This window comes from Nycticebus coucang, chromosome 21 (assembly GCF_027406575.1).
Source record: "Nycticebus coucang isolate mNycCou1 chromosome 21, mNycCou1.pri, whole genome shotgun sequence".
NCBI lineage: Eukaryota > Metazoa > Chordata > Mammalia > Primates > Lorisidae > Nycticebus > Nycticebus coucang.
The window spans coordinates 6,704,418-6,729,336 of NC_069800.1; the positions used below are offsets into that span (position 1 = coordinate 6,704,418).

Sequence of the window (24,919 nt, forward strand, 5' to 3'; positions counted from 1 at the left end):
CTTCTAAAGAATGCATTGAGAGGTTATGGACTTTCATCTCCCTCTCAGTAACGAGAATGTGTTGATAAATTCTAATTACTTCAATTTGAGTTTTTTGCAATTTGCGTTCATTTTTGTGGTTTTCATGGTTATGGTTGGTGGGCAGCAATTTATATTTATTTTACTCTTTCAATATTTTTAGAGTGTTAAAATTTTTACAATGAACATGTTCCATTTTTAGAAAAACAATAATCTGATTTTCCAAATAATAAAATATAAAAAGAACAGCTTAACAGCATGGCTAGTCCCATTTTCTACTTTATGATATGGCAATTAATACTATAATATCCAAAATACATCAAGGTACAGAGCATCTTTGGCATGGTGATAAAAATATTTTTTTCCCTATACTTTAAAAATTCTATCCTCTTTTTTAAAAAGAGGAAGTACTATACTTCTGGAAAAAATGTGGAATAGAAAAGGGTTTCATAGGAGGTGGAGGGTGTTCAGAATTAGTTCTCTAGGGGCGGCGCCTGTGGCTCAGTCGGTAGGGCGCCGGCCCCATATACCGAGGGTGGCGGGTTCAAACCCGGCCCCGGCCAAACTGCAACCAAAAAATAGCCGGGCGTTGTGGCAGCCGCCTGTAGTCCCAGCTACTCGGGAGGCTGAGGCAAGAGAATCGCTTAAGCCCAGGAGTTGGAGGTTGCTGTGAGCTGTGTGAGGCCACGGCACTCTACCGAGGGCCATAAAGTGAGACTCTGTCTCTACAAAAAAAAAAAAAAAAAAAAAAAAAAAGAATTAGTTCTCTAGGAAGTTGACTTTGGAATATAATCACGGAGACCCAAGTTGTGAAAGCTTTATCCCCAAATATCTGAAAAGAAGATACTTAGTAAGGGACCTGTAATGACTTTCAATTACATAGGAATAGATGATGCTATTCCCTTTAGGAAATACTACAGCTTAGCCATCCGTAGATAACTCTTCATAGATGTTCCAGTTCAAAAAAGATTGTCAATTTTGTCATATTGCACACTTTTTAAAATTTATGAAATTTCTGATTAAACATAGGGCTTCCTGTGATGCTGAAGTAAATGAGGAACCTTAAAATACAAAGATTTAGACTTAGTTAATAATCTCCTGCCATAGTCACATATCAAATTTATATGAACAACAGAACATTTATAGTGTTATTTTACTTTTACATACTACTTTTAACTTTCTTTTTTTTTTTTGCACTTTTTGGCCAGGGCTTGGTTTGAATATGCTACCTCGACATATGGGGCCAGTGCCCTACTCCTTTGAGCCACAGGTGCCACCCTACTTTTAACTTTTCCAAATTAATTTAAGAAAAAATACAGTTTTCATTGCTTTCTGGAAAAGATAGTAAGCAGAACAAGAGGACCACTTAGGGCAGTTTCTGAGAAGCCTCAGGTTCCAGCTGAGACATTGGCCTTGGTCCCGGGCACCCTCCAAGTCATTTCACTCCTGGGGAGAAGCGATTGTTTCAGCTTTCTGTATCGGGATTAAGTGGGATGAGCCTTCTATCTCATTTTGTAAACCCTGCAGCATAATTGATTGCCATCCTAGTCGCTGAGGAGGACTGGAATCCAGCCAGTCTCAGTGTCCCAGGGATGCTTGGTGAAACTGCCCTAGCACAGCCTGTACTGGACATGGTTAGCCTGCAGATGTATTTTGCCCTGGAAACCTGAGCTTTCCTTCCATGTTTGAATGGGTGAAATGCTATAGAAACAAGGTGACAAGTGGTTTTTTTCCTCTTGGGGGGATGAAAGGACATAGTGATGATCAATAAATATAAAGAAGAAAAGTGACTGTCTTTAGGTTTAGTGAATGATGTTTAGATCCTTAGGTATTCACTTCACCCTGGTGTCCGTCATTGCTTGTTTGGAGTGAACAGATTACATTTTCTTTTTTTTTATTAAATCATAGCTGTGTAATTAACGTGATCATGGGGCACCATACACTGGTTTTATAGACTGTTTGACACATTTTCATCACACTGGTTAACATAGCCTTCCTGACTTTTTCTTATTGTGTTAAGACCTTTATATTCTACATTTACTGTCACATGTACCCTTGTAAGATGCACCACAGGTGTAATCCCACCAATCACCCTCCCTCCACCCATCCTCCCGCTCCCTCCCCTTCTTCTCCCCCTTCCCCATATTCTTAGGTTATAACTTGGTTATAGCTTTCATATGAAAGCCATAAATTATGGTCATAGTAGCGCTGAGTACATTGGATAATTTTTCTTCCATTCTTGAGATACTTTACTAAGAAGAATATGTTCCAGCTCCATCCATGTAAACGTGAAAGAGGTAAAGTCTCCATCTTTCTTTAAGGCTGCATAATATTCCATGGTGTACATATACCACAATTAATCCATTCGTGGATCGATGGGCACTTGGGCTTTTTCCATGACTTAGCAATTATGAATAGGGCTGCAATAAACATTCTGGTACAAATATCTTTGTTATAATGTGATTTTTGGTCTTCTGGGTATATACCTAGTAGAGGAATTATAAGATTGAATGGCAGATCTATTTTTAGATCTCTAAGTGTTCTTCAAACATCTTTCCAAAAGCAATGTATTAATTTGCATTCCTACCAGCAGTGCAGAAGTGTTCCCTTTTCTCCACATCCATGCCAACATCTTTGGTCTTGGGATTTTGTGATATGGGCTAATCTTAGTGGAGTTAGATGATATCTCAAAGTAGTTTTGATTTGCATTTCTCTGATGATTAAGGATGATGAGCATTTTTTCATATGTCTGTAGGCTGTGCGCCTGTCTTCTTCAGAGAAGTTTCTCTTCAAGTCCCTTGCCCAGCCTGCGATGGGATCCCTTGTTCTTTTCTTCTTCTTTTTTTTTTTTTTTTTTTGTAGAGACAGAGTCTCACTTTATGGCCCTCGGTAGAGTGCGGTGGCCTCACACAGCTCACAGCAACCTCCAACTCCTGGGCTTAAGCGATTCTCTTGCCTCAGCCTCCCGAGTTGCCTTGTTCTTTTCTTGCTTATAAGTTTGAGTTCTCTGTGGATTCTGGTTATAAAACCTTTGTCGGAGACATAACCTGCAAATATCTTCTCCCATTCTGAGGGCTGTCTGCTTGCTTTACTTACTGTATTTTTGGCTGTGCAGAAGCTTTTTAGTTTGATCAGGTCCCAATAGTGTATTTTTGAAGCTGCTTCAATTGCCCGGGGGGTCGTCCTCGTAAAATACTCGCCTAGACTGATTTCTTCAAGAGTTTTTCCTGCACTCTCTTCTAGTATTTTTATAGTTTCATGTCTTAGGTTTAAATCTTTAATCCAGTGAGAGTCTATCTTAGTTAATGGTGAAAGGTGTGGGTCCAGTTTCAGTCTTCTACAGATTGCCAGCCAGTTCACCCAGCATCATTTGTTAAATAGGGAATCTTTTCCCCACTGAATGTTTTTAATTGGCTTGTCAAAGATCAAATAACGGTAAGTAGCTGGATTAATCTCTTGGTTCTCTATGCTATTCCAGACATCTACCTCTCTGTTTTTTGTGACAGTACCATGCTGTTTTGATAACTATCAATTTATAGTATAGTTTGAGGTCCGGTAGCGTGATTTCTCCTGCTTTGTTTTTATTTCTGAGTAATGTCTTGGCTATTTGAGGTTTTTTCTGATTCCATATAAAACGAAGTATTTTTTTCAAGATCTTTAAAGTATGACAGTGGCGCTTTAATAGGGATTGCATTGAAATTTTTGGGTAGTATGGACATTTTAACAATGTTGATTTTTCCCAGCCATGAGCATGGTATGTTTTTCCATTTGTTAACATTTTCAGCTATTTCTTTTCTTAGAGTTTCATGGTTCTCTTTATGGAGATCTTTCGCGTCCTTTGTTAGGTAAACTCCCAAATATTTCATCTTCTTTGGCACTATTGTGAATGGAATAGAGTCCTTAACTGTTTTTTCAGCTTGACTATTGTTGGTATATATAAAGGCTACCGATTTATGAATGTTGATTTTGTAACCTGAGATACTGCTGTATTCCTTGATCACTTCTAAGAGTTTTGTAGTAGAATCCCTGGTGTTTTCCAGATATACAATCATATCATCGTTGAAGAGTGAAAGTTTGATCTCTTCTGACCCTATAAGATTACATTTTCACTTCTTTCCCTTCCTCCCTTTCAGGTTCTAAGTGTGTAGGCCAAGAGGTGGGAGCAATAATGTAAAATGCCACAAGATTGCTTGAAATTTTATAGCTTGTCTTGATCAACCCTCCCTCCTAAAATAGGGAGATGGACCCAGTTCATTCAGTTTAAAGGGAAGCTTTTCTAGAACGTAAACTTAAGGAATTTATTTTCTGCTTTGTGGATATAAGCCTAGATTGCTACTTATCTATCTGCCAGTAGAAAAATACTACAAAAAGTTTTGCACACAACAGATAGAAACAGTGATCTGATTAATAATTTATGCTAGTGTTGCCTTAATTTGGGGTGAAAGGAAGATTCTTCTTTATAAGAATCTCTGTAGAAACTTATAGGAAATGTATGTAACTCTATGAAGATATCAATGATGAACTTTCTCCCTCTTCATCTCTTTCTCAAAATTGTCTACTATGAACTCTGTGGGCACCTGGAGGCCCCAGAAGCCTGTTTTGAAACTAAATTCCCCTTCGGCTTTGAACACATACTAGATTTATTTCCCCTTTGGCATGAGTTGGGCACCTGGCTGGTAAAGAGGGGCTGGGCAGTGAGTGGTGAGAACACAGTGGCAGGGACCCAGCCTGTGAAGGGACAGAAGACACCATCTTATCGGCTCCCCAGGGTGCCTTTCTCACTTCCACTCCAATCACCACTGCTCACGGCACCAGTGTGAGAGCCAGGAGGAGGCAGCAGTGGTGAGCCACATGCCCTGGGGACGTGGCTGCTCCCCTCACCCCGGACTCTAGTGTATCTTTGGGTATCTTTGTGTTCACTCTTATATCTCTCCAGTGTCAGTGGAGGTGCTGGTCCCAAGGCCACTATCACATCTCCTCACTATACCCATGTCCTTTGTATTCCCCCAAATATCAAACATGACAGATATTATCCTCATTAAATCTATGTTTGATTTTTTTTTTGACTGATTGCTTCATGAACTATGGCCATTGAGTAAAGGAAAGCGTAGAGACAAATATTAAAATAATGGGCGTCATGGGCTGAGTGTGGTGGCTCATGCCTGTAATTGCAGCACTCTGTGAGGCTGAGGCAGGTGGATTGACTGAGCTCAGGAGTTTGAGACCAGCCTGAGCTAGAGTGACACCACATCTCTGAAAATAGCTGGGTGTTGTGGTGGGCACCTGTAGTCCCAGCTACTTGGGAGGCTGAGGCAAGAGGATCACTTGATCCCAGGTGTTTATGGTTGCTGTGAGATATGAGGCCATGGAACTCTGCTGAGGACAACAACGTTGAGACTCTGTCTCAAAAAAAAAAAAAAAAAAGGAGGATCCGCCAGGTGCAGTGACTTATGCCTATAGTCCTAGCAGTCTAGGAGGCCGAGACAGGTGGATTTCTTGAGCTCAGGAGTTTAAGACTAGCCTGAGCAAGAGCAAGACCCCTTCTCTAAAACTAGTGGGTATGGTGGTAGGCACCTGTAGTCCCAGCTACTTGGGAGACTGAGGCAAGAGGATCCTTTGAGCCCAGGAGTTTGAGGTTGCTGTGAGCTATGACATCATAGCAATCTACTGAGGGCAACTGTGAAATTCTGTCTCAAAAAATAAAAAAAAGTAGGTATCAAAAAAGCAAGAAGACATACAAGTTAATAAAAACACATTTGACATATGGCAGATAAAATACCCAATTAACTTTGTGGACTTCTCTTATGGGCAGCAGACCTAAGCACTAGGAAATGAGGAGGATATTTGTTGGACAGGCAAAGTAAATGGGGTGGTGGAGTAGAGAGGTTGGTGGTGGAGGTAAAGGTGATGTTGCAGGTGGTGTGATGAGGGAGGAGATGGTGGCTAAGGTAGATGGAGGTGCTGGGGGTTGTGGCAGTGGAGGAAGTAGTGGTGATGTTGGGGTTGGTGGAGGTGATGATGATGGTATGGATGGTGGTAGAGAAAATGGCGGCAGAGGCGACAATGGAGTTGAAGATGAAAGTGGAGCGGGTGATGGTGCTTGTGGTGAAGGTGAAGATGTTGGTCATGGAGGTGGGGGAAATTGGAGGTGAAATTTTTATCCCTAGGGTCCTGTGCTACCACACTCCCAGTTTTTCATTCTTCCCTAGCACAGGAAATGGCAACCTGACGTAGTTCTTGCCAAGGAGATGCAAGAAGAAAGACATCTCCGGGGAGGGCATCTCCTCTGACACAGAAGAGAAAGCTTTGTGCTCCTTTATTCTGCCCCCTTCTTTTTGGCTGGAAGTGTAAGAAGTGAGGGCACTCCTGGAGTTGGAAGTGCTGGTGGTGGCGGGTGGAGGTGGAGGGCTATTGTTAGTGGGTGTGGTGGTGGAGTGGACTGCACCAGCTTCTGTTCTCTCAGTGGACTACGCCTTTCACTTTTTAGGCAGTTGGAATGTTCCTGTTGGCAGGTAGCAGAACACTGACTCAAACTGGCATAAATAGTGAAATCATGTATTAGCTCATATACTAGAAGTTCAGTGGTCGGATGATCTTCAGGACTAATTGAATCCTGTGGTCCCAGTTCCATTTCTTGGGACACTTCTACTTTCCTCTGCGTAGACTTCGTGAGTGGGCTTGCACCACGATGGGGGCAGCAGTTCAGGCCTCACATCCACATGAGCAAGGCAGGGAGGGCCAGTGTCTCCTGTCCATGGGTCTCTTTTTTAAGCATGGAAAACCTCCATTCAAGCTCTTTCTCCCACTTTCCATCCCAGTAAATGCCATGCATTGATTTGCTTAATAGCATTCTTTGACCAGAAGAAAAGTCTGAAAATCTCTAAGTAATAGCTATAAGAATGTAAGGTAATTCTTACATAAAAGGCATGGTAAAACAAGACTGTTTAGAGTCCTCAAAAATTGGTGCCTTTTGCTGATCAAATAATACTCATTTAAGGTAAACAGGAGCTTTTTTCTTACGTGGCAAGGCATCTGAGGTAGGCCGTCCAGGGTTGGTGACCCTGCTCTAGAACGTTCCCAGGAACCCACTTTTTCCGCCTTCCCAGGCTCCCCTCTTTCTGTGGGCCTCAGCCCGCGTTGGTCTCTCCATGGCTGCTGTGTGTCTGCCCTCACTTCTTTCACTTCCAGCCAAAAAGAAGGGGGCAGAGTAAAGGAGCAGAAAGCTTTCTCCAAGGGAAACTTTGCCTCTCTGTGTCAGAGGAGATGCCCCCCCCAGAGATGTCTTTCTTCTTGCATCTCCTTGGCAAGAACTACGTCAGGTTGCCATTTCCAATGCTAGGGAAGAATGGGATTCTGCCAGGAAGGAGGAGGAGGAAACAGATACTTTGTAGGTGGCCAGTAAAGATTTTAATTTAATTTTCAGTTAAGATTTTCCTAAGTGTGTCCCTGTTAATATTTACTTGGTCTGGTATGCTTCTTAAGAGTCAGCTGAAAATTTTGACGCACAGTTTGAAAGAAGAATGAAAACTTGGGAGTTTGGTAGCACTGGCTGCTGGGGATTAAAATGGGATTCTGCAAGGAAGGAAGAAGGAGGAAACATACTTTGTAGGTGGCCAGCAGGGTCTTCTCCACCTACATACCCCGGCAGGTCTTGATCTCACCACTGTAGAGACCAGAAAATTAATCTGCAGTCAAAGCCAAGTTATCAGTAGCTTAACTTCTGATTGATACCCTGGTATGTTGTGAGAGATGGAGATCTGATATATATATGATATATCTGTGCATCTGTAGATACAGATCTGAGACCTCTGCATAATTCAACAGTCATATAATTGTGAGACTAATTTTCCCATAGGACTCACAAACTATGGTGACTTATTTCTGTTTTCCAGATACAGTGATTTGCCGTGGGCCAGTAGCATAGACACAGGTTATAGTCCTGTCAGCCTGCCAGTTTGACATTGTGTAATTCTCAATGCTTGTTATTAATTTGGAGCTTTTACATAATTTCAGATATGTTCATGAAATGAGACTTTAACTCTTTTAAATAATCATTTTTATGTTGCATTATTTAGGTTTGTACAACCAAACTTGTCATAAAACCTGACCAAATCATATTCAGTTTAAGAAGGCAGAAAAGTATGTAATATCTTTCTTCCCTCCCCTCCCCTTCCCTCTCCTCTCCTCAAGACAGGGTCTCCATCTGTTGCCCAGAGTAGAGTGTAGAGTGCAGTAGTATCGTCACGGCTCACTGCCACCTCGAGCTCCTGGGTTAAAATAATCCACCTCAGCCTCCTGAGTAGCTGAGACTAAAGAGGGAAGTGGCTGATTTTCCTGCAGTTTTTGGGGGGATGGGGGTCTTACTAGTATTGCTCATGTTGATTTTGAACTCCTGGCCTCAAGTAATCCTTGGCTTGCCAAAGCATGAGAATTATAGACATGCACTGCTGTATCCAACATACATAATACGTTTTAGAAAAAAAATGCAGGGCAGCACCTGTAGCTCAGGGGGTAGAGCACTGGCCACATACACTGAAGCTACTGGGGTCGAACCCAGCCCAGGTCACCTAAAACAACAATGACAACTGCAACAAAAAACAGCCGGGTATTGTGGCAGGCACCTATAGTCCCAGCTACTTGGGAGGCTGAGGCAAGAGGATCACTTAAGCCCAAGAGGTTGCTGTGAGCTGTGATGCTACAGCACTCTACCCAGGGTGATAGCTTGAGACTTTTTTCAAAAAAAAAGAAAAGAAAAGAAATGCAGCCAAATGGTTCAAATACAAAAAGGTTGAGTACCTGAATTAGAATATTTTAGCTAGTTCTATGAAATCTTGTGTATTCAGGGATAAGTGTTCCGCAAGTTTTCCCTAATTCTAGAAGTGTTTTAATGTAAAACCTTATAAGGTCTCTTATGTTATAATTTATGTGTCCATGTTGCCTCCCCAATTTCAAAGACAGGTTATGTGTAAAGAACTAGATTGTTTTATAATACCTGACATAATGTTGAGTGCTTGATAGAACTCAGTATAAATATTTGCTAAATGAATAAAGAGATGTGACTAAGTAAATACAAGGTCTGACAATTAAGTTTGGAAACTTGTCCTAAAAAAGTGCTCCATACCTCACTGCTAAAAATCACTACTGTCGGCTTAGAACCTGTGGCTCAAGCTGCTAAGGCACCAACCACATACACCTGAGCTGGTGAGTTCAAATCCAGCTGGGCCCACCAAACAACAATGATGACTACAACCAAAAAATAGCCAGGCATTGTGGCGGGCACCTGTAGTCTCAGCTACTTGGGAGGTGGAGGCAGGAGAATCTCTTGAGCCCAGGAGTTGGAGGTTGCTGTGACCTGTGATGCCAGGGCACTCTATCCAGGGTGACAGCTTAAGGCTCTGTCTCAAAAAAAAAAAAAAATCACTACTGTCCCCTTCTCAGTACTCCCCTGGGGAAGCTGTGCCCCTTACAGATAGTGCTATGGGAGCTGGTGCATTGTAGTGATGCAAGAGCCACACCTTTCTTGTACCAAGATTTTCAGTTAAGATTTTCCTAAGTGTTTCTCTGTAAATATTTACTTGGTCTGCTATGCTTCTTAAGAATCAGCTGAAAAATTTTTTTTTTTTTTTGTACAGACAGAGTCTCACTTTATGGCCCTCAGTAGAGTGCCGTGGCCTCACACAGCTCACAGCAACCTCCAACTCCTGGGCTTAAGCGATTCTCTTGCCTCAGCCTCCCGAGTAGCTGGGACTACAGGTGCCCACCACAACGCCCGGCTATTTTTTGGTTGCAGTTTGGCCAGGGCCGGGTTTGAACCCGCCACCCTCGGTATATGGGGCCGGTGCCTTACCGACTGGGCCACAGGCGCTGCCCGAATCAGCTGAAATTTTTAACGCACAGTTTGGCACATTTTTGCCGTGTTTTCATCAGTTCTGCTCTAACTGCCCACCCTGACCTCTCTTAATCCATGACGCTTTCTCGCCCCTTTGAAAATCATTTAATCCATGTCTACACCGCCGTTTTTTTCATGGCGTTATCCCCATAAACTTGGACTGACATGTCCCTGATTTCACTTGTACTCTGCCAAGTTTAACAAGAAATTTAATGTTTGTTCATTGCTCTAATTCAAGCTCTGACATTCTCACGGTAACACACAGAAACACCTAACAATAATGAACACCACTCAGCAAGACTCTCCCACATGTCGAAATAAAGATGGCTCTGAGACACTGATACACCAAGGTTGTGAAACCTTAGTGAGCTGTTTGCATTTGGTGCCAGCATAAGCTCACAGTGGCAAGTTCAATAACTTAATTAATTGTCAGACCTTGTAAATGACCTTGATGGTGGCTAGACTGTGAGGGGACCACTGAAGATGGAAATAAATCAGCCTTTCCCTGTCCTTCATGGCCTTAGCAAGTTTAAAGAATCCTCAACCTGGGTCTGTTCAGTATTTTTTTCTTTTGTTTTTTTTTTTTTTTTTTTTTGTAGAGACAGAGTCTCACTGTACTGCCCTCGGGTACAGTATTTTTTTCATGATGAGGTTCAGGGTGTGTTTTCTTGGCAGAAGTACCACTGAGATGCTTCTTTTTTCTCTCAGCGCGTCTGGTCAGGGAGCAGACGAAGTTGGACTGCCCCACCATGGTGGTGTTAACCTTGCTACCCTAGTCACAGTGTGTCTGCCACGTTTCTTCAAGCTTAATTCATCACTCTTCCTCTCAGTAACTGATCATGATTTGGTGGGTGAGATAGTCCATTGTTACAGCGATGTTTCTTTTTTTTTTTTTTTTTTTTTGGTAGAGACAGAGCCTCACTTTATGGCCCTCGGTAGAGTGCCGTGGCCTCACACAGCTCACAACAACCTCCAACTCCTGGGCTTAAGTGATTCTCTTGCCTCAGCCTCCCGAGCAGCTGGGACTACAGGCGCCTGCCACAACGCCCAGCTATTTTTTGGTTGCAGTTTGGCCGGGGCCGGGTTTGAAGCCACCACCCTCCGTATATGGGGCCGGCACCCTACCGACTGAGCCACAGGTGCCGCCCACAGCGATATTTCTTATTAAACTTTCATCCACTATCCTTAGCCTCCCCAGATGACTCCAGCCCAAACCAGCCACCTCTGTGATAGTTGGTTGCCAAGTAGTGATTTTTCTGTCCTTTTCATTCACTTGATTAATAGTTATAAGTTGACATTCTGTTGTAGAGAAAAGCTTTTCCTTATCCATTTATTTGTATTTTCATTCATCTTTTGGTATCAGTGTGGACTCACAGATTCCGTTTCATTCACTGGATTGTAAACTGCTGCTATCTTTATTGTGATGTTCAAATTATCCAAGACTTGGACAATGTGAGCTCCCTAGACCGGCTCCTCTGTTGTTTTGACATGTGCCTATCAATTTTTGGACACTTCCTTGTTTTCTGAATAATATGTTCCAGACTTAGTTTGTATGTTTGTTGCCCCAGTCCTGGAACAAGCTGTTGTTCAGGGACTCCAGTTCCTTCAATGTGGGATGGTGTTTAGAAACCAAGACTGGGGGTGGATCACGGTGCACCTCTCAGCAGGAGATGGGTGTGAGTGAACACACACAGTCCTCTGTAACTGTTCTGTGTGTGTGTCTTTAGTAACTTAAGTTCTCACCAATATTACGCTTCTACTTGCTCACTTCAGTGTTCTTTCTGGCTTTCCTCCCCTCTGTGTTCCAGCCGTCCAGGTATAGATGTCCACGCTGTCCACATATTCATTGCACAGTTTGCTCTTTTTGCTCTGTGTGACCAGTCTACCAACCACACTGCTCCTCCTCTCCCTCTGGTGCCCAGCGACCAGGGCAGTGGGTTTCATGCTGCCCATGTGGCTTAGTGAAGTTTATATGTAGAGAAGAAGTAGGGGAAACTCATCTCTCTCAAGCACAATGCTTTGAGTTGTAGAGCAGTTCTGTCTTGCTTTGCCTTCAGGCTTAGTGTGTGTTGAAATTTCACTAACTGGCTTGGTCATGCCTTTGTCTTAGGAAGTGAGTAAAAAGAACAGCTGATGAACAGCTGATGATTCTTAGAATTAAAGTTCTTACCTTTTAGGAACATACACACGTTGTCTCACTGGACGTTGAGCTCCAGTGTTAGGACCTGGACCTTTTGGTCCTGGGGCATTTTTACCTTGCCCTTGACTCCTTGATCACATACATGGGACCTTAGAGGGGAATTACTTGACAGTGAGAAAAGTTAGTACGTGCCCTCCTCACCACCTCTACGTGCAGATCAAGGGGCCAGCTTCACAGCCAGGGCACTGCAGAGCCTCATTATAGGGTCCCCTGGGCCTCCCTCCCCATCGCACACAAGTACACACACGCACACACACACACATACACATACCCCATCATCATCTGCTCTGCCTTAACAACAGTCACAGTGCAGTAGATCAGGCAGAAACATGAACAAAGGCATGGAACAGTACAGTACAGGCAGTGCAAGGTACCTCACAGGATAAGGGGGTGACCAAAGCTGCCTGGTGCCGAATGGATTACAAAGAAGGTATCTGGAAAGATACTTCGGACTTAGCTGGAGCAAAAAGAGGGGAAGTGGGCATCAGCTTGAAGGACCAGAGAAGGGGTGGGAGATGGAGCTGAGTGCACCATCTGGTTCCAAACCCGGTAGTTCTGCCGAGATACCCCAGGCAGGGTGGGTCAGGCGATGTGGTGGGGGCTTCAACCCCCAGCCTCTCCTGGGGGCAGCTCTGCTTTATCTGTTCTCCTTGTGGGTGAGTGGCACAGGCCATCTTATTTGGAAAAAAACGGGGGAGATTCTGCTTCTGTGATAGTTTTGTGACAGGCAGTCACACCAGTAAGAGAAATTTATGCGTAGAGGTTGAAGAGGCTGAGGAGGGGATTTTCCAGAAGGCAGTGCCTGATACACAGAGACACAAGTGGCCTCAAGCCAATTGGGGGGGAGGTGCAAAGGCAACCTGCACCTGCCAGAAGTCAGAGAAGGTCCTTTGAGGAGGTAGAATCACTGGTTTACCTTGAGAGAGGAGGGATGACATGATTTTGCTCATATAGTCATGGAATAGAGAGAGTCATCAGTACTTTTCAGAACCTACAGAACTGATGTCATGTATTTTGACAGGTTTCTTAGATCCCTGACAGTGACAGCTGCCCCCAGCCCCCAGTCTATGAAGGGGGCTGCTGCCATGGATCTTACCCTCCGGTACTGGGCTTTGTGGGGACCAGATGTGGGAGCAGCAAGGGTGGGGAACATCGGGAAGTGGTTGGTGACATTGATCAAGGGCAGTGGGGTAGCTGGCAGGCGCAGGGGAGCTTTAAAAATATAGAAATATAAAGATAGAATGTTTTCACGTAAAATGAGTTCACTTACGAAAATAATTTTTTTTAATCTAATACAGATCGGCTCTTTTCAGAAATGACCTTAAATTATTTCATTACTTTTCACTCTATGAACTGAATCATTCGATTTCCACCTTTGTTAACAAGTCAATCATCTCTGAGGAATGTAAGCAGTAATGCGCACGCACGTAATGGTGAGCTCAGCTCTGTCTCCCACCCCTCCTCTGCTCCCTTCAGGTTTATATAGAAAACTGGTTATATTTGTCTTTGAAATGAATATTTTGTTCCCATTAGTCTCAATGAAAGCAATTTAATTCACCTGGTAATTTTGTGATTTTGAGCCTAAGAATGAAAAATGGAAATTTTAGAATGTCTTGTTTCTTCCCACATTTTATAGCGGCTAGTATTTTGTGAGGCTGACTGCACTCCTGGTGAAGAGGGTGAGGGCCATCACGGTGTAAGCACCTGCTCTATACCCTGGCTTGCGGGGGGGCGCCTAAGAAACCAACAGGAGAGGGGCTACTCTGTCACTTCAGTGCTTTACTCCTAACTTTCCTGTGAGGACAAGCGAGGAATGAATGTTACAGTTAAGTTCTCTTCGGTTTCGACTCTGTAGGTTACAGGAAGGCTCACTCCTCAGAGCCTGATTTTGGTGCTGTCACAAGCCCTGCCCAGATAGCTCCAGAATAACTTATGCCCTATTTGTTCTGTAAGTTCTACTCTGAGGGTCACTAATGGGCTTGGGCCACAGCCACATTTGTAGACGTTGTTCAAATGCATGGTGTCTTAACCCTTTCCGGCTTCTGTCACATATGATATGGTATAACTGAGTGGCTTGTAAACAACCGAAATTTTTTTCTCACAGTTCCAGAGTTGGGAATGGCCAGGATCAAGGCACAGTAGACAATATCTGGTAAAGACCTGCGTCCTCATGGACAGACACTGTTTTGCTGTGTCCTTATGGGAGGTGAGGCAGCAGGGGGCAAACAAGTTCCCTTGGGCCTCTTTCGTAAGAGCACTGATCTTACTCATGAGCCCTCTACCCACAGGAGCCCTCAACCCTCATGACATAAGCACCTCCAAAGGCCCCACATCCTAATACCATTACTTAGGGGTTACCAAGTACCCCCTATTCATTACCAAATGAATAGGGGGCATGCAGACATTCAGAGCACAGTACCTAGTGTCTAGCTGGAATGGTGTTTTCCCTTTGCCTTCTCTTATCACTCACCAGCACTGCAGCCAGCTTTCACTTACCCTCAGGGTTGCAGATTGGGAGGGCAGAGTACAGGCTGGGAAACAGCTGTCGGTGGGTAGAGCCCAGTGGTTGTAGGCTGTGTTTGGGACGTGCATGGGATACACCTCACAGAGAGTTCAGGCGTGTGCAGAGAGAGTCTGGGCAGCTGGGGCTGAGAGAGAGGTCCCAGACTGCAGGGTGGATGCCAGCAGAGAGGGAATGCTAAAAGGCCGAAGTGCCACGATGCCGCCTTTGCCTTAGTAGTGGCGAAAGCACGTGACCTTTAATAGAATGGCAACTAGAAGGTCATATGTAGTCAAGGGTTACTAGCAAAATGCAGTTGTGAACAGGAAGGATGGCATTTAAATAGGGCCTCAGCATCATCTCAGGACCTGCATGTTCCCTGTTTGGTGCAGTCATGGGAGGGAACCTCATACAACACAACGTCCAGATGCAAACTCTTTCACATCCAGCAGGTGTTGGTTGAGTATCCACATTGTCCAAGACCCTGAGGCTGAGAAAGGTATTCTTTCTGCTTGGTAGACTTTATCGTGAATCAGTGAGAGGTGGGCATTTAACAGGGTAACATGGACATGGATGTTCTCCCTCTGCCCCAGGGCGGGTTGGCCCGCAGTCTGGGCAGTGCCGCTGGCCACATGGGGGCAGTCTGACAGCTTGGGCAAGGCCGTCCAGTAAAAAAAAAAAAAAAAAACCTTTACTTCATTCTTCTTCTTGCCCATTATAACTGTACTTAAATTATTGATGAATGGGCTTTAATGCGGAAATGAAATGGCAAAATCTTTTCAATTTGAAGTCATTTTGGTTGTTCAAATTGCTGGAAGTGATTGATATTTAGAGTGGTGCTACTTTAGGGCAGAGTGGAAATTTGAGCCACCTTGTTAGAAGGAGATTGATATGCCAAGAACTGTGATCATCGCAGGGTAATAGTAGAGGGACCCAGCGACTTTTTTTATTGTTTGGGTGAAAATGAAAGTGCTTCCCCCTTGTTCAAAGACTTCTGTGCTGTCAGAATAGTCAGGCTTTTTGCTGTTAATTTTTTTTTTTCAAATAAATTTGGGCAAAATTTAAAATTAGTTCTACTATGTATACTGTACTCCAAATATGATTTTGGGGTTTTGACCTTTTAAAAATCATGCTTTGATACTCACTTTTATGTTTTTGTTTTTTTTTTGCAGTTTTTGGTCCAGGCTGGGTTTGAACCCGCCACCTCCAGCATATGGGGCCAGTGCCCTACTCCTTTGAGCCATAGGAGTCACCCTCATTTTTGTGTTTTTATATACCACAAGCCTTTCTTGGCTTTGTTTCTCCATTCTCTATTGTGTACTGATTTGAACAATTTATTGTAGAGAATGAAAACCATAAACTAGCTTTCAAAATACTTTCTCAGTTTGCTCATTCTAACTATATACCTTTGAGTTACTGCATTTTATCCAAATGACTCATAATCACTGACCTTTCCATATCATTTTGGCATGAAAATTTATTTTCAGTATTTTGGGAGTTATATATAATTCAGTACATTCTTGTTACTGCTGTTTACATGTTAAAAGCCTTAGGCTTCCATACAAAGGTGATTCTTTTTATATAAAACAAGCACACTGTATGGCCCATGCTCCCAGCAGAATGTTAAAGCTAGACTGTTTAATCTCACGTTCCTCAGGGTCATTCCTCTTGAACATGTCTGTAAGAGCCATTGAAACTGGAAAGACTTGTTACTGCTTTGAGGCACAGACACATTTTAATTCATCTAAATTTCTTTTAGTGTAATAGAGATTTAGCATGTGAGAATTAGACTTCTTTTCAGTAAGTGGGAAATGTTTTCCTTTGTACCTAGGTATATTTTGAACCAGGGCAAAATAACAGCCTAACTGGAGTTACCAGGTGTTCACGTAGGGGTTGGAGAGTGGTGTGGCCGCCCTTCTTAACTTATTCTCCACGTGGCTGTGTTATGTGTGTCCCTGCATGTCATGCGATAATCTTTGACTGGGTCGTGGCTGTCAGTTTTAGGGTGTATGCTTGTTATGTCCTTTGCATCTCGTGTTCAGATGGACATGTAATAACTGCGTCCCACGCTGTCGAGTCCTGCTGTGCTGTGTTCATGAGATTACTTTGTGGTGGGGGTTGGTGAGCTCCCACTTAATGGGCACAGTGTCGGGGTTCGGGGCACACTTCTTGGGTGCAGGACACAACTACAAGAGAGACTCTACCTGACAAATGCAAACATCATAACCTAGTTGTTTGTACCCTCACGTTAATCTGAAATTTTAAAAATAAAATTTTTTACACAGGGCAGCGCCTGTGGCTCAGTGAGTAGGCTGGCCCCATATACCGAGGGTGGTGGGTTCAAACCCAGCCCCCGCCAAACTACAACAAAAAAATAGCCGGGCATTGTAGCAGGCACCTGTTGTCCCAGTTACGTGGGAGGCTGAGGCAAGAGAATTCCTACGCCCAAGAGCTGGAGGTTGCTGTGAGCTGTGATGCCACAGTACTCTACCAAGGGCGACAAAGTGAGACTCTGGTCTCTAAAAAAAATAAAATAAGGGCGGCGCCTGTGGCTCAGTCGGTAAGGCGCCGGCCCCATATACCGAGGGTGGCGGGTTCAAACCCGGCCCCGGCCAAACTGCAACCAAAAAATAGCCGGGTGATGTGGCAGGCGCCTGTAGTCCCAGCTACTTGGGAGGCTAAGGCAAGAGAATCGCTTAAGCCCATGAGTTGGAGGTTGCTATGAGCTGTGTGAGGCCATGGCACTCTACCGAGGGCCATAAAGTGAGACTGTCTCTACAAAAAATAAATAAATAAATAAATGAATAAAATAAAAAGTAATTACTTCAGAATCATTTATTATTTTAGCATGCTTTGTTTTCTCCTCAGTTTTCGTATCAGAAGATGCAGTATCTAAGTTTTTTGATATTTTTTCCTCTCAGTGTTTTCTCAGATTTGTTTTAGATCATGGTTTTTAATTAACAACATAATTTTCAATTCCTTTGGGTGTTATAAAAATGACAAATAGAAAACAATACATTTATAAACTTGTGGGGGTCCCCTAATTTTTGTTGAAGGTGTGGTTTTTCAGTATATTTTTACCTGATATTATTTTTTCAGTATATTTTTACCTGATATTATTTTTTCTCTGTTTTTGCCTTATTGAACAGTTTTACAAATATGGTTCTTGGGGCAAATTCTTAAAACAGCAATCTTCTCTGAGCATAAATCCTATAGTACTAATGTTATATATAACATAATTATGAAATATTATGATAGTATTGTTTGCTAGCACTAATAAAGAGTTGTGTAAACTCCAGAACTCTGTTATAGCACTTACTATAACTTACAATAAGTAGCAAATGAAATGAGCCATTTGTTATAAAGTGGATATTTGTGCATAAATATCGTTGGAAATTGGTTGGTGATCAGAAGAAAATTAGAGGAAGCAAGGGATCCGAGGGTCAAAGTGACCAGCTGTGTAACCTGGCTGGGTCACCAGTGTTCAGAATATAGTTTCTAAGGGAAGTTAATAAACCCAAGATAGAAAAAAAAGTAACCAAACAGTCCAAGGTGGATCTTATCAACCCAGTAGAACGGTCTGTAGGCTATGGTAATGTTTTTATTCTTCTGGTAAATGGTAGTGATGTGATTTGAGGGGCAGGAGGACCCCTAATAAGGTGTGGGATTGAGATGAAGATAAGACCGCCAAGGAAAAAGAGCTGGTCTCTTTTTAGGGCATTGGCTGGACATGAGGTCAGTAAGTTAGGGCTCAGGGTCCAGCTGTAGTCCTGGCAGATACCTGGAGAACAAATCTGAAACTGAGTCAAGAAGTGAGCAGTCAGAGTTGGTGGTGTGAGGAAGGAAGCTGGCAGCTGGCCCTGATCTAGAGGGGAGTTAGGGGAGATCAGGGGATGGAGACTGGGCAGGCCACTGCAGTCAGTACTTAGTGCAGTGTTACACATTCTTGGTAGAAATATTTAGATTTTAATACATGCCATCTTTTTAAAAATAGGGAGAGTATTGGGCATCTTTAGGTGCCTAGGGAGAGTATTTGATGATTCCAAAGGGAGGGAGACATGGAGGGCCCAGTGCTGCAGGGGCAGGGCGGATGAATGCCTTCCAAAGCACAGAGTAGGGCAGCCACCCCTAGGAGGAAGAAGGGGACAGCGCCACACGTAGAGGTGAGTTTGTGCTTGGAAGGTGCTTTCCCTTTCTAAATGGACACTGAGATTGCCGCTTGAGGAAGAGAGGAATGATGGGAACTCTGACAAGGCTGGTGGTGTGGGACTGCTGCTGACAGACAGGAGGGGAGGGAGGTGCCTGGGAACGTGAAGAGGAGCTGCCTGGTGTGACTGAGGACTGCACCAGGGCCAGTCCGTGTGACTCTCCAGCCGAGCACCTAAGCCCTAGGGTAGCAATGGAGAACTGGTGCAGGTAGGATGGAAGACAAGAGGAGGAGAGAGTGAGCTCAGAGGTGTGAGAGTGATTGAAGTGATGGCTCTATGGGACCAGATCAAGGATGCAGTGAGGTGCAGTCAGCAGGGATGGGGAGACAGGGGACTTCTGTGCAGAACACAGAGCTTTGGCCTGAGTGCTTAAGATGTTGGTAGGGGAACAGTGGGGACAGAGACCAGGTGTGGCTTTGGGAGTCAAGGTCATTCTAGGACTAGGAAAGCCAGGAATTTTGAAGTCATTGGGAATGACCATGGGTGACATTAGAGTCCTCAGCAATTCCTGACTCTCCTGTCCTAGTCATGATCAGTTTAATTCTTCTCCAGAGATTCTTCTAAAGCTACGAGCACCTCAGGGAAGATGCAAGAATTTTTTTAAAAATGCCGAATGGGCCTGTAATCCTAGTATGCTGGGAGGCCAAGGCAGGTGGATCGCTTGAGCTCAGGAGTTAGACCCCAGCCTGAGCAAGAGCGAGACCTTGTCTCTAAAACAACTAGCTGGGCATTGTGGCAGGCATTTGTAGTCCAAGCTGCTTGGGAGGCCAGGAGTTTGAGGTTTCTGTGAGCTATGACACCACATCACTCTACCCAGGGCAACTGTGTGAGTGAGACTTTGTCTCAAAAAAAATAAAAAAAAAAGAAAAAAAAAGCCTAATGATAATTACTGAAGGAGTTTGGGGCTTAGAGAGTCCTAACTGATCAAAGGAAAAGAGGAGGTAAGTAAAAAGTTCAGATAATAGTAAATGTAAAGAATTTACATTTAGCAGGGTGTGGCAGCCTCAACTACTTGGGAGGCTGACACAGGATGATCCCTTGAGGTCTGGAGTTTGAGGTCAGCCCTTCAGGTAACATAGTAAAACCTCCATCCTCCAGAGTTGGAGGTTGCTGTGAGCTGTGATGTCACGTACTCTACCAAGGGCAACATAGTGAGACTCTGTCTCTATAAAAATAAACAAAAAAAAAATTTAAAGGAAATGAATAAGATTAATTTTTTTAAAAAAATGTAAACTTGATTGAAATTCAAGAAGCAATTTGAGAATAAGAAACTTTTGGAAGAAGAAAAAGAGATGGTTTGTGGAAGCAAACTAATTAGAGAGTTAAATGCTAAATGTTAAAATGACCTAAGAGATGTACAAATATTGCTGGTAGGTATATACAAAGAGAGAAGGGTTCCTATAAGCAAGTAGGAGTAACATCTGTAAAATGTGGAGTAATATGAGTGTAGTAATTCCTTTGTGACTTCATTTCTTTTCTTTTTTCTTTTTTTTTTTTTAAAGACAGTCTCACTATGTCACCCTCAGCATAGTGCTGTGTTATCACAGCTCACAGCAACCTCCAACTCCTGGGCTTAAGCCATTCTCTTGCCTCAGCCTCCCAAGTAGCTGTGACTACAGGCGCCCACCACAACGCCCAGCTATTTTTTTGTTGCAGTTATCATTATTGTTTAGCTGGCCTGGGCTAGGTTTGTACCTGCCAGCCTTGGTGTTGTGACTGATGCCGTAACCACCGTGCTATGGGTACGGAGCCTGTGACTTCATTTCTGATAGTCACTTTCTAGATATTTCTAAGGGAATAATAATTCTCAGTTTCCATCTGATGACATTACTTTGATTTTGCCTCAAAGACCTACAGTTAACTCACTGATTTATTTTTTTTTTATTTTTTTTATTTATTTATTTTTTTTTGTAGAGACAGAGTCTCACTTTATGGCCCTCGGTAGAGTGCCATGGCATCACACAGCTCACAGCAACCTCCAACTCCTGGGCTTAAGCGATTCTCTTGCCTCAGCCTCCCGAGTAGCTGGGACTACAGGCGCCCGCCACAACGCCCAGCTATTTTTTGGTTGCAGTTCAGCCAGGGCCGGGTTTGAACCCGCCACCCTCGGTATATGGGGCCGGCGCCTTACCGACTGAGCCACAGGCGCCGCCCTCACTGATTTATTTTAACCTACAGGGAGATCACAGTTATTTCAGAAAACTCAAATTGTTAAATATTTTGAAAATCGTACAATCAAATGAAAATCTTTGCAAGCTTTACTTCCTTACATCACATTAGCTCTTCACACACTGCTCATAATGAAGCTAATTGGCTTTTTCTTTTAATATAGTATGTTTGTATTTGAAGTTGGAAACGAGTTTAGAAGTTCCAGATATTTCTGTTGTGGGCTTTAGTTATGCACATAACTTAGAAGGTAAGCATTCTTTTTTATAATTTTATTACTCATATGTTTTAGATTCTTTTTTAAGGAGTAGTTCAGGAAGGAGGTCAGTAGGCACCCTTGCTTCTCCAGTTTGTTGGGAGTTGTCTACATTAGTGTTCTAAGTTGGTGTCATTGGAGGTGGGGCTGATTCTCCACGGGCAAGAAGGGAAGTGGGGCTTTGAATATGGACGGGGTTGAGAAGGTCACGGTGACAGCTCAACTCTACTTCTCTGCTACGGAGGAGCAACCTTGTATAACTTAATGTGCATCCTGTGAATCATCCTTCCTTGCTTCAGATGTTCAGGGAAACATGGCTTGGGTACTTTACCCTGCATTGTTTTGCTTCTAAAGCTGTGTCTTTCAACTGGTAATTATGCAGTTGACCACACAGCACAGAAATACTCCCTGCATGTAGCACTCATCAATAATTATTGACTACCTCTTGTGGATATTTATATTATAATTATCCAAAAAAATTAAAATTAATTAATATTTTGCCCATAACTCTTTTATGGGCACAAGAGTTTTCTCAGTTTGTGTCAGTGGTTAGCTAGTTTTAAACATTGCTTGTAATTCGGTGTTAATAAAGTTTCATTCAAATACCAGTCTTGTTCTCACTTTGTGGGTGAGTTGAACTGAAGACATCAGGAGAGATGTTTTTCTCTTTCTAGTCAGCCCTCAAATACAGCTTACTGTAGATGTTTCTGATTTAAGCTGAATTTTGTCCCATGATACACTTTGGTATTAAGATTACTAAATTTACCTGGCCTGAGGTCCTTCCTGTCCTCATCAGCTTGAAATCTCGTGCTCGCTTTGGCAGCACATATACTAAAATTGGAACGATACAGAGAAGATTAGCATGGCCCCTGCGCAAGGATGACACGCAAATTCGTGAAGCGTTCCATATTTTTTATATGAAAAAAAAAAAAAAAAGAAATCTCTAGGTGACACTAGTTCTTTTTTCCCTGTCACATTCCCTTTTTCTCAAGTCCCTCCTCTCCTTTTGCCCTCAGGCTTTGGTGTCCTTATTTTCTTCTGTGGTCCTGGCACCTTCAGTCCTCCAGCGGACTAGACGTCTCTCCCAGAGAAGATGGAGAGAGCAACAGATCTCTGCTATCCTGAAAACATTCCTACTTGATTTGTGCCCTTTCTTTCTGGCAGTATTTCTGTTGTCGGTATGATCTACGTGTACGTGTCTCTGTTTCCTCATTCGGCTTTCCTTGTATCCCCGCCGTAATCTTTCATGTGTGACACAGCCTTCTCAGTTGCTAAGTACATTAGCTTTTCTTAGCATTCATGTTCCTTCAATTCTCCACAGGGTTTGGCAGTGGCTCATTTCTTCCTTCTGACATTCTTTTTTTTTTATTGTTGGGGATTCATTGAGGGTACAATAAGCCAGGTTACACTAATTGCAATTGTTAGGTAAAGTCCCTCTTGCAATCATGTCTTGCCCCCATAAAGTGTGACACACACCAAGGCCCCACCACCCTCCCTCCGTCCCTCTTTCTGCTTTGCCCCCATAACCTTAATTGTCATTAATTGTCCTCATATCAGAATTGAGTACATAGGATTCATGCTTCTCCATTCTTGTGATGCTTTACTAAGAGTAATGTCTTCCACTTCCATCCAGGTTAATACGAAGGATGTAAAGTCTCCATTTTTTTTAATGGCTGAATAGTATTCCATGGTATACATATACCACAGCTTGTTAATCCATTCCTGGGTTGGTGGGCATTTAGGCTCTTTCCACATTTTGGAGATTGTAAATTGAGCTGCAATAAACAGTCTAGTACAAGTGTCCTTATGATAAAAGGATTTTTTTCCTTCTGGGTAGATGCCCAGTAATGGGATTGCGGGATCGAATGGGAGGTCTAGCTTGAGTGCTTTGAGGTTTCTCCATACTTCCTTCCAGAAAGGTTGTACTAGTTTGCAGTCCCACCAGCAGTGTAAAAGTGTTCCCTTCTCTCCACATCCATGCCAGCATCTGCAGTTTTTGAGATTTTGTGATGTGGGCCATTCTCACTGGGGTTAGATGATATCTCAGGGTTGTTTTGATTTGCATTTCTCTAATATATAGAGATGATGAACATTTTTTCATGTGTTTGTTAGCCATTCGTCTGTCATCTTTAGAGAAAGTTCTATTCATGTAGAAATTTCTTTTCTTTTTCTTTTTTTTTTTTTTTTTTTTTTTTGTGATTTTTGGCCGGGGCTGGGTTTGAACGCACCACCTCTGGCATATGGGACCGGCGCCCTACTCCTTGAGCCACAGGCGCTGCCCCCTTCTGACATTCTTTAATGATCCCCATTCTCCCCCAATCTTTTTGATCGTGCTTTCTCTTTCTTCAAGAGTCCTTTTTCTGGAGTGGCACCTGTGGCTCAAGGCGGTGAGGTACTGGCCCATATGCCGGAGGTGGTAGGTTCAAACCCAGCCCTGGCCAAAAACTGCAAAAAAAAAAAAAAAAAAAAAAGAGTCCTTTTTCTCAGCTCAGTGCCTGTAGCTCATTGGTTAGGGTGCCAGCCACATGCACCAGGACTGGTGGGTTTGAACCAGCCAGGGCCTGCTAAGCAACAAAGACAACAATAACAAAAAATAGGGCAGTGCCTGTGCCTCAGTGGGTGGGGTACCAGCCCCATATACTGAGGGTGACAGGTTCAAACCCGGCCCCAGCCGAACTGCAACTAAAAAAAAGCTGGGCGTTGTGGCGGGCGCCTGTAGTCCCAGCTACTTGGGAGGCTGAGGCAAGAGAATCGCCTAAGCCCAGGAACTGGAGGTTGCTGTGAGCCTTGATGCCACAGCACTCTACTGAGGGCAACAAAGTGAGACTTGTCTCTACAAAAAACAAAAATAACAAAAAATAGGCCAGGCATGGTGGCTCACTCCTGTAGTCCCAGCACTGTGGGAGGCCAAGGCAGGTGGTTTGCCTGAGCTCAGAGGTTTGAGACCAGTATGAGCAGCAGTGAGCCAGAGTTAGAACCCGTCTCTACTAATATCAAAAACAGTAGGACAGGGCGGCGCCTGTGGCTCAAGGAGTAGGGCGCCGGTCCCATATGCTGGAGGTGGTGGGTTCAAACCCAGCCCCAGCCAAAAAAAAAAAAAAAAAAAAAACAGTAGGACAGAGCATTGCCAGAGGAAGAAGAAAATGAACAAAAAAAAAAAGAGTACTTCAAATGAAGAAGAATGAACAAGCAAGCAGAAATTAAAAATAAAAAAATAAAATAAAAATAACAAAGCCAGGTGCTACAGTGGGTGCCTGTAGTCCTAGCTACTCAGGAGGCTGAAGCAAGAGAATCGCTTCAGCCCAAGAGTTAGATGGAGGTTGCTGTGAGCTGTGACACCACAGCACTCTACTGAGGGCGACATAGTGAGACTCTGTCTCAAAAAAAAAAAAAAAGTTCTTTGATGTTATCCTTATCCCAATTTTTAGTTCTCACTCTTTTTGTTTTTTTTGATACAGAGTTTCACTGTGTCGCCCTTGGTAGAGTGCTGTGGTGTCACAGTTCACAGCAACCTCAAACTCTTGGGCTCAAGTGATTCTCTTGCCTCAGTCTCCCATGTAGCTGGGACTACAGGCGCCCACCACAATGCCTGGCTATTTTTAGAGATTAGGTCTCATTCTGGCTTAGGCTGGTATTGAACTCCTGAGCTCAGGCAGTCCACCCACCTCTGCCTCCCAAGTGC

General features: G+C 43.4%; 1 non-coding gene and 1 pseudogene across 1 annotated transcript; both read left to right on the forward strand.

The window, feature by feature from the left end:
• The first annotated feature begins 5,970 nt into the window (after positions 1–5,970).
• LOC128574195 (bifunctional methylenetetrahydrofolate dehydrogenase/cyclohydrolase, mitochondrial-like) overlaps positions 5,971–24,919 on the forward strand; it is a 30,234-nt pseudogene continuing 11,285 nt past the window's right edge.
• On the forward strand, positions 22,045–22,151 carry LOC128574435 (U6 spliceosomal RNA). Its single transcript, XR_008376786.1, has one exon. It is a non-coding gene; the product is annotated as a U6 spliceosomal RNA (small nuclear RNA).